Source organism: Rhynchophorus ferrugineus, unplaced genomic scaffold (assembly GCF_030347505.1).
Source record: "Rhynchophorus ferrugineus isolate W39M unplaced genomic scaffold, kcgeb_rfMv2 rfM3, whole genome shotgun sequence".
Lineage (NCBI taxonomy): Eukaryota > Metazoa > Arthropoda > Insecta > Coleoptera > Curculionidae > Rhynchophorus > Rhynchophorus ferrugineus.
Window position 1 is genome coordinate 40668538 of NW_027472582.1, and position 14416 is coordinate 40682953.

A 14416-nucleotide genomic window follows, 5' to 3' on the forward strand; every position below is an offset into this window, starting at 1 on the left:
CAAATTGCATTATCTCTTATAGTTTCTGAGATATGGACTATCGACATCTGACAATATTGGCTCTGCTTCTAACTTGGGCCAGAATTGTAAAATGGTCTTATGAATTAGCGATTTCGTTCCAATTCACATTCCAAATAATATTCGGCATGCTAATTACGTTGCCGATTGCCAAATTGCATTATCTCTTATAGTTTCTGAGATATGGACTATCGACATCTGACAATATTGGCTCTGCTTCTAACTTGGGCCAGAATTGTAAAATGGTCTTATGAATTAGCGATTTCGTTCCAATTCACATTCCAAATAATATTCGGCATGCTAATTACGTTGCCGATTGCCATATTGCATTATCTCTTATAGTTTCCGAGATATGGATAATCGAAATTTTACACCTTAGAGTCTGTTTCTAACTGGGGTCAAAATTGTAAAATGGTCTTACGAATTAGCGATTTCGTTCCAATTCACATTCCAAGTAATATTCGGAATGTTAATTAAGCTGCCGATTGCCAAATTGCATTATCTCTTATAGTTTCCTAGATATGGACAATCGAAATTTTACACCTTAGAGTCTGTTTCTAACTGGGGTCAAAATTGTAAAATGGTCTTACGAATTAGCGATTTCGTTCCAATTCACATTCCAAGTAATATTCGACATGTTAATTACGCTGCCGATTGCCAAATTGCATTATCTCTTATAATTTTCGAGATATGGACTATCGACATCTAACAATATTGACTCTGCTTCTAACTTGGGCCAGAATTGTAAAATGGTCTTACGAATTAGCGATTTCGTTCCAATTCACATTCCAAGTAATATTCGGCATGCTAATTACGTTGCCGATTGCCAAATTGCATTATCTCTTCTAGTTTCCGAGATATGGACTATCGACATCTAACAATATTGGCTCTGCTTCTAACTTGGGCCAGAATTGTAAAATGGTCTTATGAATTAGCGATTTCGCTCCAATTCACATTCCTTGTAATTTTCGGCATGCTAATTACGTTGCTGATTGCCAAATTGCATTATCTCTTATAGTTTCCGAGATATGGACTATCGACATCTGACAATATTGGCTCTGCTTCTAACTTGCGCCAGAATTGTAAAATGGTCTTATGAATTAGCGATTTGGCTCCAATTCACATTCCAAGTAATATTCGGCATGTTAATTACGTCGCCGATTGCCAAATTGCATTATCTCTTATAGTTTCTGAGATATGGACAATCGAAATTTTACACCTTAGAGTCTGTTTCTAACTGGGGTCAAAATTGTAAAATGGTCTTACGAATTAGCGATTTCGTTCCAATTCACATTCCAAGTAATATTCGGCATGCTAATTACGCTGCCGATTGCCAAATTGCATTATCTCTTATAGTTTCCGAGATATGGACTATCGACATCTGACAATATTGGCTCTGCTTCTAACTTGCGCCAGAATTGTAAAATGGTCTTATGAATTAGCGATTTCGCTCCAATTCACATTCCAAGTAATATTCGGCATGCTAATTACGTTGCCGATTGCCAAATTGCATTATCTCTTATAGTTTCCGAGATATGGACTATCGACATCTGACAATATTGGCTCTGCTTCTAACTTGGGCCAGAATTGTAAAATGGTCTTATGAATTAGCGATTTCGTTTCAATTCACATTCCAACTAACATTCGGCATGCTAATTACGTCGCCGATTGCCAAATTGCATTATCTCTTATAGTTTCCGAGATATGGACAATCGAAATTTTACACCTTAGAGTCTGTTTCTAACTGGGGTCAAAATTGTAAAATGGTCTTATGAATTAGCGATTTCGCTCCAATTCACATTCCAGGTAATAATCGGCATGCTAATTACGTTTCTGATTGCCAAATTGCATTATCTCTTATAGTTTCCGAGATAAGGACTATCGACATCTGACAATATTGGCTCTGCTTCTAACTTACGCCAGAATTGTAAAATGGTCTTATGAATTAGCGATTTGGCTCCAATTCACATTCCAAGTAATATTCGGCATGTTAATTACGTTGCCTATTGCCAAATTGCATTATCTCTTATAGTTTCCGAGATATGGGTAATCGAAATTTTATACCTTATGTTGTATTTCTAACTCGGGCCAAAATTGTAAAATGGTCTTATGAATTAGCGATTTCGTTCCAAATCACATTTCAAGCAATATTCCGCATGCTAATTACGTTGCCGATTGCCAAATCTCATTATCTCTTATAGTTTCCGAGATATGGGCAATCGAAATTTTATACCTTAGGCTGTATTTCTAACTCGGGCCAAATCTGTAAAATGGTCTTATGAATTAGCGATTTCGTTCTAAATCACATTCCAAGTAATATTCGGCACGTTAATTACATTGTCGATTACCAAATTGCATTATCTCTTATGGTTTTCGATATATGGACTATCGAAATTTTACAATTTGGCTCTGCTTCTAATTTGGGCCAGAATTGTAAAATGGTCTTATGAATTAGCGATTTCGTTCTAATTCACAGTCCAAGTAATATTCGGCATGCTAATTACGTTGCCGAGTGCCAAATTGCATTATCTCTTATAGTTTCCGAGATATGGGCAATCGAAATTTTACATCTTAGGCTCTGTTTCCAACTTGGGCCATAATTGTAAAATGGTCTTATGAATTAGCGATTTCTTTCTAAATCACATTCCAAGTAATATTCGGCATGCTAATTATGCTTTCGATTGCAAAATTGCATTATATCTTATAGTTTCCGAGATATGGGCAATCGAAATTTTACACTTTAGGCTCTGTTTCTAACTTGGGCCAAAATTGTAAAATGGTCTTATGAATTGGCGATTTCTTTCTAAATCACATTCCAAGTAATATTCGGCATGCTAATTACGCTGTCGATTACCAAATTGAATTACCTCTTATGGTTTCCGATATATGGACTATCGAAATTTTACAATTTGGCTCTGCTTCAACTTTTGCCAAAATTGTAAAATGGCCTTATGAATTAGCGATTTCGTTCCAATTCACAGTCCGAGCAATATTCGGCATGCTAATCTCGTTGCCGATTGCCAAATTGCATTATCTCTTATACTTTCGGAGATATGGGTAATCGAAATTTTATACCTTAGGCTGTATTTCTAACTAGGGCCAAAATTGTAAAATGGTCTTATGAATTAGCGATTTCGTTCCAATTCACATTTCAAGCAATATTCGGCATGCTAATTACGTTGCCGATTGCCAAATTGCATTATCTCTTATAGTTTCCGAGATATGGGCAATCGAAATTTTATACCTTAGGCTGTATTTCTAACATGGGACAAAATTGTAAAATGGCCTTATGAATTAGTGATTTCGTTCTAAATCACATTCCAAGTAATATTCGGCACGTTAATTACGTTGTCGATTAACAAATTGCATTATCTCTTATGGTTTCCGATAAATGGACTCTCGAAATTTTACAATTTGGCTCTGCTTCTAACATGGGCCAAAATTGTAAAATGGTCTTATGAATTAACGATTCCGTTCCAATTCACATTGCAAGCAATATTCGGCATGCTAATTACGTTGCCGATTGCCAAATTGCATTGTCTCTTATAGTTTCCGAGATATGGGTAATCGAAATTTTATACCTTAGGCTGTATTTCTAACTAGGGCCAAAATTGTAAAATGGTCTTATGAATTAGCGATTTCGTTCCAATTCGCATTTCAAGCAATATTCGGCATGCTAATTACGTTGCCGATTGCCAAATTTCATTATCTCTTATAGTTTCCGAGATATGGGCAATCGAAATTTTATACCTTAGGCTGTATTTCTAACATGGGACAAAATTGTAAAATGGCCTTATGAATTAGCGATTTCGTTCTAAATCACATTCCAAGTAATATTCGGCACGTTAATTACGTTGTCGATTAACAAATTGCATTATCTCTTATGGTTTCCGATATATGGATTATCGAAATTTTACAATTTGGCTCTGCTTTTAACTTGGGCGAGAATTGTAAAATAGTCTTATGAATTAGCGATTTCGTTCCAATTCACAGTCCAAGCAATATTCGGCATGCTAATTACGTCGCCGATTGCCAAATTGCATTATCTCTTATAGTTTCCGAGATATGGGCTATCGAAATTTTACACCTTAGGCTCTGTTTCTAACATGGGCCAAAATTGTAAAATGGCCTTATGAATTAGCGATTTCACTTCAATTCACATTCCAAGTAATATTCGGCATGCTAATTACGCTGTCGATTGCAAAATTGCGTTATCTCTTATAGTTTCCGAGATATGGGCAATCGAAATTTTACACTTTAGGCTATGTTTCTAACTCACGCAAAAATTGTAAAATGGTCTTATGAATTAGCGATTTCGTTCTAAATCACATTCCAAGTAATATTCGGCACGTTAATTACGTTGTCGATTAACAAACTGCATTATCTTTTATGGTTTCCGATATATGGATTATCGAAATTTTACAATTTGGCTCTGCTTCTAACTTGGGCCAGAATTGTAAAATAGTCTTATGAATTAGCGATTTCGTTCCAATTCACAGTCCAAGCAATATTCGGCATGCTAATTACGTTGCCGATTGCCAAATTGCATTATCTCTTATAGTTTCCGAGATATGGGCTATCGAAATTTTACACCTTAGGCTCTGTTTCTAATATGGGCCAAAATTGTAAAATGGCCTTATGAATTAGCGATTTCACTTCAATTCACATTCCAAGTAATATTTGGCATGCTAATTACGCTGTCGATTGCAAAATTGCGTTATCTCTTATAGTTTCCGAGATATGGGCTATCGAAATTTTACACCTTAGGCTCTGTTTCTAACATGGGCCAAAATTGTAAAATGGCCTTATGAATTAGCGATTTCACTTCAATTCACATTCCAAGTAATATTCGGCATGCTAATTACGTTGCCGATTGCCAAATTGCATTGTCTCTTATAGTTTCCGAGATATGGGTAATCGAAATTTTATACCTTAGGCTGTATTTCTAACTAGGGCCAAAATTGTAAAATGGTCTTATGAATTAGCGATTTCGTTCCAATTCACATTTCAAGCAATATTCGGCATGCTAATTACGTTGCCGATTGCCAAATTTCATTATCTCTTATAGTTTCCGAGATATAGGCAATCAAAATTTTACACCTTAGGCTCTGTTTCTAACTTGGGCCAAAATTGTAAAATGGTCTTATGAATTAGCGATTTCGTTCTAAATCACATTCCAAGTAATATTCGGTACGTTAATTACGTTGTCGATTAACAAATTGCATTATCACTTATGGTTTCCGATATATGGATTATCGAAATTTTACAATTTGGCTCTGCTTCTAACATGGGCCAAAATTGTAAAATGGTCTTATGAATTAGCGATTTTGTTCCAAATCACATGTCAAGTAATATTCGGCATGCTTGTGACGTTGTCGTTTGCCAAATTGCATTATCTCTTATAGTTCCCGTATATGGGCTATCCAAATTTTACATCTTAGGCTCTGTTTCTAACATGGGCCAAAATTGTAAAATGTTCTTATGAATTACCGATTGCGTTCCAATTCACATTCCAAGCAATATTCGGCATGCTAATTACGTTGCCGATTGCCAAATTTCGTTATCTCTTATAGTTTCCGAGATATGGGCAATCAAAATTTTACACCTTAGGCTCTGTTTCTACCTTGGGCCAAAATTGTAAAATGGTCTTATGAATTAGCGATTTCGTTCTAAATCACATTCCAAGTAATATTCGGCATGCTAATTACGTTGCCGATTGCCACATTTCGTTATCTCTTATAGCTTCCGAGATATGGGCAATCAAAATTTTACACCTTAGGCTCTGTTTCTAACTTGGGCCAAAATTGTAAAATGGTCTTATGAATTAGCGATTTCTTTCTAAATCACATTCCAAGTAATATTCGGCATGCTAATTACGCTGTCGATTGCCAAATTGCAATATCTCTTGTAGTTCCCGAGATATGGGCAATCGAAATTTTACACCTTAGGCTCTGTTTCTAACATGGGCCAAAGTTGTAAAATGGTCTTATGAATTAGCGATTCCGTTCCAATTCACATTGCAAGCAATATTCGGCATGCTAATTACGTTGTCGATTACCAAATTGCAATATCTCTTATAGTTTCCGAGATATGGGCAATCGAAATTTTACACCTTAGGCTCTGTTTCTAACTTGAGGCAAAATTGAAAAATGGTCTTATGAATTAGCGATTTCGTTCTAAATCACATTCCAAGTAATATTCGGCATGTTAATTACGTTGTCGATTACCAAATTGTATTATCTCTTATGGTTTCCAATATATGGACTATCGAAATTTTACACCTTAGGCTCTGTTTGTAACATGGGCCAAAATTTTAAAATGGTCTTATGAAATAGCGATTTCGTTCCAATTCACACTCCAAGTAATATTCGGCATGCTAATTACGTTGTCGATTACCAAATTGCATTATCTATTATGATTTCCGATATATGGACTATCGAAATTTTACAATTTGGCTCTGCTTCTAACATGGGCCAAAATTGTAAAATGGTCTTATGAATTAGCGATTTCGTTCTAAATCACATTCCAAGTAATATTCGGCATGTTAATTACGTTGTCGATTACCAAATTGTATTATCTCTTATGGTTTCCAATATATGGACTATCGAAATTTTACACCTTAGGCTCTGTTTGTAACATGGGCCAAAATTTTAAAATGGTCTTATGAATTAGCGATTTCGTTATAAATCACACTCCAAGTAATATTCGGCATGCTAATTACGTTGTCGATTACCAAATTGCATTATCTATTATGATTTCCGATATATGGACTATCGAAATTTTACAATTTGGCTCTGCTTCTAACATGGGCCAAAATTGTAAAATGGTCTTATGAATTAGCGATTCCATTCCAATTCACATTGCAAGCAATATTCGGCCTGCTAATTAGGTTGCCGATTACCAAATTGCATTATTTCTTATAGTTTCCGAGATATGGACTATCGACATCTAACAATATTGGCTCTGCTTCTAACTGGGGCCAGAATTGTAAAATGGTCTTATGAATTAGCGATTTCGCTCCAATTCACATTCCAAGTAATATTCGGCATGCTAATTACGTTGCCGATTGCCAAGTTGCATTTTCTCTTATAGTTTCCGAGATATGGACTATCGACATCTGACAATATTGGCTCTGCTTCTAACTTGGGCCAGAATTGTAAAATGGTCTTATGAATTAGCGATTTCGTTCCAATTCACATTCCAAGTAATATTCGGCATGCTAATTACGCTGCCGATTGCCAAATTGCATTATCTCTTATAGTTTCCGAGATATGGACAATCGAAATTTTACACCTTAGAGTCTGTTTCTAACTGGGGTCAAAATTGTAAAATGGTCTTACGAATTAGCGATTTCGTTCCAATTCACATTCCAAGTAATATTCGGCATGCTAATTACGCTGCCGATTGCCAAATTGCATTATCTCTTATAGTTTCCGAGATATGGACTATCGACGTCTAACAATATTAGCTCTGCTTCTAACTTGGTCAGAATTGTAAAATGGTCTTACGAATTAGTGATTTCGTTCCAATTCACATTCCAAGTAATATTCGGCATGCTAATTACGTTGCCGATTGCCAAATTGCATTATCTCTTATAGTTTCCGAGATATGGACTATCGACATCTGACAATATTGGCTCTGCTTCTAACTTGGGCCAGAATTGTAAAATGGTCTTATGAATTAGCGATTTCGCTCCAATTCACATTCCAAGTAATATTCGGCATGCTAATTACGTTGCCGATTGCCAAATTGCATTATCTCTTATAGTTTCCGAGATATGGACTATCGACATCTGACAATATTGGCTCTGCTTCTAACTTGGGCCAGAATTGTAAAATGGTCTTATTAATTAGCGATTTCGTTTCAATTCACATTCCAACTAATATTCGGCATGCTAATTACGTTGCCGATTGCCAAATTGCATTATCTCTTGTAGTTTCCGAGATATGGACAATCGGAATTTTACACCTTAGAGTCTGTTTCTAACTGGGGTCAAAATTGTAAAATGGTCTTACGAATTAGCGATTTCGTTCCAATTCACATTCCAAGTAATATTCGGCATGCTAATTACGTTGCCGATTGCCATATTGCATTATCTCTTATAGTTTCCGAGATATGGACTATCGACATCTAACAATATTGGCTCTGCTTCTAACTTGGGCCAGAATTTTAAAATGGTCTTATGAATTAGCGGTTTCATTCCAATTCACATTCCAAGTAATATTCGGCATGCTAATTACGCTGCCGATTGCCAAATTGCATTATCTCTTATAGTTTCCGAGATATGGACTATCGACATCTAACAATATTGGCTCTGCTTCTAACTTGGGCCAGAATTGTAAAATGGTCTTATGAATTAGCGATTTCGCTCCAATTCACATTCTAAGTAATATTCGGCATGCTAATTACGTTGCCGATTGCCAAATTGCATTATCTCTTATAGTTTCCGAGATATGGACTATCGACATCTGAAAATATTGGCTCTGCTTATAACTTGGGCCAGAATTGTAAAATGGTCTTATGAATTAGCGACTTCGCTCCAATTCACATTCCAAGTAATATTCGGCATGCTAATTACGTTGCCGATTGCCAAATTGCATTATCTCTTATAGTTTCCGAGATATGGACAATCGAAATTTTACACCTTAGAGTCTGTTTCTAACTGGGGTCAAAATTGTAAAATGGTCTTACGAATTAGCGATTTCGTTCCAATTCACATTCCAAGTAATATTCGGCATGCTAATTACGTTGCCGATTGCCAAATTGCATTATCTCTTATAGTTTCTGAGATATGGACTATCGACATCTGACAATATTGGCTCTGCTTCTAACTTGGGCCAGAATTGTAAAATGGTCTTATGAATTAGCGATTTCGTTCCAATTCACATTCGAAGTAATATTCGGCATGCTAATTACGTTGCCGATTGCCATATTGCATTATCTCTTATAGTTTCCGAGATATGGACAATCGAAATTTTACACCTTAGAGTCTGTTTCTAACTGGGGTCAAAATTGTAAAATGGTCTTACGAATTAGCGATTTCGTTCCAATTCACATTCCAAGTAATATTCGGCATGTTAATTACGCTGCCGATTGCCAAATTGCATTATCTCTAATAGTTTCCGAGATATGGACTATCGACATCTAACAATATTGACTCTGCTTCTAACTTGGGCCAGAATTGTAAAATTGTCTTACGAATTAGCGATTTCGTTCCAATTCACATTCCAAGTAATATTCGGCATGCTAATTACGTTGCCGATTGCCAAATTGCATTATCTCTTATAGTTTCCGAGATATGGACTATCGACATCTAACAATATTGGCTCTGCTTCTAACTTGGGCCAGAATTGTAAAATGATCTTATGAATTAGCGATTTCGCTCCAATTCACATTCCAAGTAATATTCGGCATGCTAATTACGTTGCCCATTGCCAAATTGCATTATCTCTTATAGTTTCCGAGATATGGACTATCGACATCTAACAATATTTTCTCTGCTTCTAACTTGGGCCAGAATTGTAAAATGGTCTTATGAATTAGCGATTTGGCTCCAATTCACATTCCAAGTAATATTCGGCATGCTAATTACGTTGCCGATTGCCAAATTGCATTATCTCATATAGTTTCCGAGATATGGGCAATCGAAATTTTACACCTTAGAGTCTGTTTCTAACTTGGGTCAAAATTGTAAAATGGTCTTATGAATTAGCGATTTCGCTCCAATTCACATTCCAGGTAATATTTGGCAAGCTAATTACGTTGCCGATTGCCAAATTGCATTATATCTTATAGTTTCCGAGATATGGACTATCGACATCTGACAATATTGGCTCTGCTTCTAACTTGGGCCAGAATTGTAAAATGGCCTTATGAATTAGCGATTTCGTTTCAATTCACATTCCAACTAATATTCGGCATGCTAATTACGTTGCAGATTGCCAAATTGCATTATCTCTTATAGTTTCCGAGATATGGACAATCGAAATTTTACACCTTAGAGTCTGTTTCTAACTGGGGTCAAAATTGTAAAATGGTCTTACGAATTAGCGATTTCGTTCCAATTCACATTCCAAGTAATATTCGGCATGCTAATTACGTTGCCGATTGCCAAATTGCATTATCTCTTAAAGTTTCCGAGATATGGACTATCGACATCTTACAATATTGGCTCTGCTTTTAACTTGGGCCAGAATTGTAAAATGGTCTTGTGAATTAGCGATTTCGTTCCAATTAACATTCCAAGTAATATTCGGCATGCTAATTACGTTGCCGATTGCCAAATTGCATTATCTCTTATAGTTTCCTAGATATGGACAATCGAAATTTTACACCTTAGAGTCTGTTTCTAACTGGGGTCAAAATTGTAAAATGGTCTTACGAATTAGCGATTTCGTTCCAATTCACATTCCAAGTAATATTCGACATGTTAATTACGCTGCCGATTGCCAAATTGCATTATCTCTTATAATTTCCGAGATATGGACTATCGACATCTAACAATATTGACTCTGCTTCTAACCTGGGCCAGAATTGTAAAATGGTCTTATGAATTAGCGATTTCGCTCCAATTCACATTCCTTGTAATATTCGGCATGCTAATTACGTTGCTGATTGCCAAATTGCATTATCTCTTATAGTTTCCGAGATATGGACTATCGACATCTGACAATAGTGGCTCTGCTTCTAACTTGCGCCAGAATTGTAAAATGGTCTTATGAATTAGCAATTTGGCTCCAATTCACATTCCAAGTAATATTCGGCATGCTAATTACGTTGCCGATTGCCAAATTGCATTATCTCTTATAGTTTCCGAGATATGGGCAATCCAAATTTTACACCTTAGGCTCTCTTTCAAACTAGGGCCAAAATTGTAAAATGGTCTTATGAATTAGCGATTTCATTCCAATTCACATTCCAAGTAATATTCGGCATGCTAATTACGCTGTCGATTACCAAATTGCATTATCTCTTATGGTTTCCGATATATCGACCATCGAAATTTTACAATTTGGCTCTGCTTCAACTTTTGCCAAAATTGTAAAATGGTCTTATGAATTAGCGATTTCGTTCCAATTCACAGTCCAAGCAATATTCGGCATGCTAATTACGTTGCCGATTGCCAAATTGCATTATCTCTTATGGTTTCCGATATATGGACTATCGAAATTTTACAATTTGGCTCTGCTTCTAACATGGGCCAAAATTGTAAAATGTTCTTATTAATTAACGATTCCGTTCCAATTCACACTGCAAGCAATATTCGGCATGCTAATTACGTTGCCGATTGCTAAATTGCATTATCTCTTATAGTTTCCGAGATATGGGCAATCCAAATTCTACACCTTGGGCTCTGTTTCAAACTTGGGCCAAAATTGTAAAATGGTCTTATGAATTAGCGATTTCACTTCAATTCACATTCCAAGTAATATTCGGCTTGCTAATTACGCTGTCGATTGCAAAATTGCGTTATCTCTTATAGTTTCCGAGATATGGGCAATCGAAATTTTACACTTTAGGTTCTGTTTCTAACTCACGCAAAAATTGTAAAATGGTCTTATGAATTACGGATTTCGTTCCAAATCATATTCTAAGTAATATTCGACATGCTAATTACGTCGCCGTTTGCCAAATTGCACTATCTCTTATAGTTTCCGAAATATGGGCTATCGAAATTTTACTCTTTAGGCTCTGTTTCTAACTTAGACCAAAATTGTAAAATGGTCTTATGAATTAAGGATTTCGTTCCAAATCATACTCCAAGTAATACTCGCCAGGCTAATAACGTTGTCGATTGCCAAATTGCATTATCTCTTATAGTTTCCAAGATATGGGCTAACGCAATTAGGGCACACATTTGGCTGGGTTTCTAAATTAAGCTAAAATTGTAAAATGACCTTGTGAATTACGGACTTTTGTTCCAAATCACATGTCAAGTAATATTCGGCATGCTTGTGACGTTGTCGTTTGCCAAATTGCATTATCTCTTATAGTTCCCGTATATGGGCTATCCAAATTTTACATCTTAGGCTCTGTTTCTAACTTGGGCCAAAATTGTAAAATGTTCTTATGAATTAGCGATTCCGTTCCAATTCACATTGCGAGCAATATTCGGCATGCCAATTACGTTGCCGATTGCCGAATTGCATTATCTCTTATAGTTTCCGAGATATGGGTAATCGAAATTTTATACCTTAGGCTGTGTTACTAACTCGGGTCAAAATTCTAAAACGGTCTTATGAATTACCGATTGCGTTCCAATTCACATTCCAAGCAATATTCGGCATGCTAATTACGTTGCCGATTGCCAAATTTCGTTATCTCTTATAGTTTCCGAGATATGGGCAATCAAAATTTTACACCTTAGGCTCTGTTTCTAACTTGGGCCAAAATTGTAAAATGGTCTTATGAATTAGCGATTTCGTTCTAAATCACATTCCAAGTAATATTCGGCATGCTAATTACGTTGCCGATTGCCACATTTCGTTATCTCTTATAGCTTCCGAGATATGGGCAATCAAAATTTTACACCTTAGGCTCTGTTTCTATCTTGAGGCAAAATTGAAAAATGGTCTTATGAATTAGCGATTTCGTTCTAAATCACATTCCAAGTAATATTCGGCATGTTAATTACGTTGTCGATTACCAAATTGCATTATATCTTATGGTTTCAGATATATGGACTATCGAAATTTTACAATTTGGCTCTGCTTCTAACTTGGGCCAAAATGGTAAAATGGTCTTATGAATTAGCGATTTCGTTCTAAATCACATTCCAGGTAATATTCGGCATGTTAATTACGTTGTCGATTACCAAATTGTATTATCTCTTATGGTTTCCAATATATGGACTATCGAAATTTTACACCTTAGGCTCTGTTTGTAACATGGGCCAAAATTTTAAAATGGTCTTATGAATTAGCGATTTCGTTATAAATCACACTCCAAGTAATATTCGGCATGCTAATTACGTTGTCGATTACCAAATTGCATTATCTATTATGATTTCCGATATATGGACTATCGAAATTTTACAATTTGGCTCTGCTTCTAACATGGGCCAAAATTGTAAAATGGTCTTATGAATTAGCGATTCCATTCCAATTCACATTGCAAGCAATATTCGGCCTGCTAATTAGGTTGCCGATTACCAAATTGCATTATCTCTTATAGTTTCCGAGATATGGACTATCGACATCTAACAATATTGGCTCTGCTTCTAACTTGGGCCAGAATTGTAAAATGGTCTTATGAATTAGCGATTTCGCTCCAATTCACATTCCAAGTAATATTCGGCATGCTAATTACGCTGCCGATTGCCAAATTGCATTATCTCTTATAGTTTCCGAGATATGGACTATCGACATCTGACAATATTGGCTCTGCTTCTAACTTGGGCCAGAATTGTAAAATGGTTTTATGAATTAGCGATTTCGTTTCAATTCACATTCCAACTAATATTCGGCATGCTAATTACGTTGCCGATTGCCAAATTGCATTATCTCTTATAGTTTCCGAGATATGGACAATCGAAATTTTACACCTTAGAGTCTGTTTCTAACTGGGGTCAAAATTGTAAAATGGTCTTACGAATTAGCGATTTCGTTCCAATTCACATTCCAAGTAATATTCGGCATGCTAATTACGTTGCCGATTGCCAAATTGCATTATCTCTTATAGTTTCCGAGATATGGACTATCGACATCTGACAATATTGGCTCTGCTTCCAACTTGGGCCAGAATTGTAAAATGGTCTTATGAATTAGCGATTTCGCTCCAATTCACATTCCAAGTAATATTCGGCATGCTAATTACGTTGCCGATTGCCAAATTGCATTATCTCTTATAGTTTCCGAGATATGGACTATCGACATCTGACAATATTGGCTCTGCTTCTAACTTGGGCCAGAATTGTAAAATGGTCTTATGAATTAGCGATTTCGTTTCAATTCACATTCCAACTAATATTCGGCATGCTAATTACGTTGCCGATTGCCAAATTGCATTATCTCTTATAGTTTCCGAGATATGGACAATCGGAATTTTACACCTTAGAGTCTGTTTCTAACTGGGGTCAAAATTGTAAAATGGTCTTACGAATTAGCGATTTCGTTCCAATTCACATACCAAGTAATATTCGGCATGCTAATTACGTTGCCGATTGCCAAATTGCATTATCTCTTATAGTTTCCGAGACATGGACTATCGACATCTGACAATGTTGGCTCTGCTTCTAACTTGGGCCAGAATTGTAAAATGTTCTTATGAATTAGCGATTTCGCTCCAATTCACATTCCAAGTAATATTCGGCATGCTAATTACGCTGCCTATTGCCAAATTGCATTATCTCTTATAGTTTCCGAGATATGGACTATCGACATCTAACAATATTGGCTCT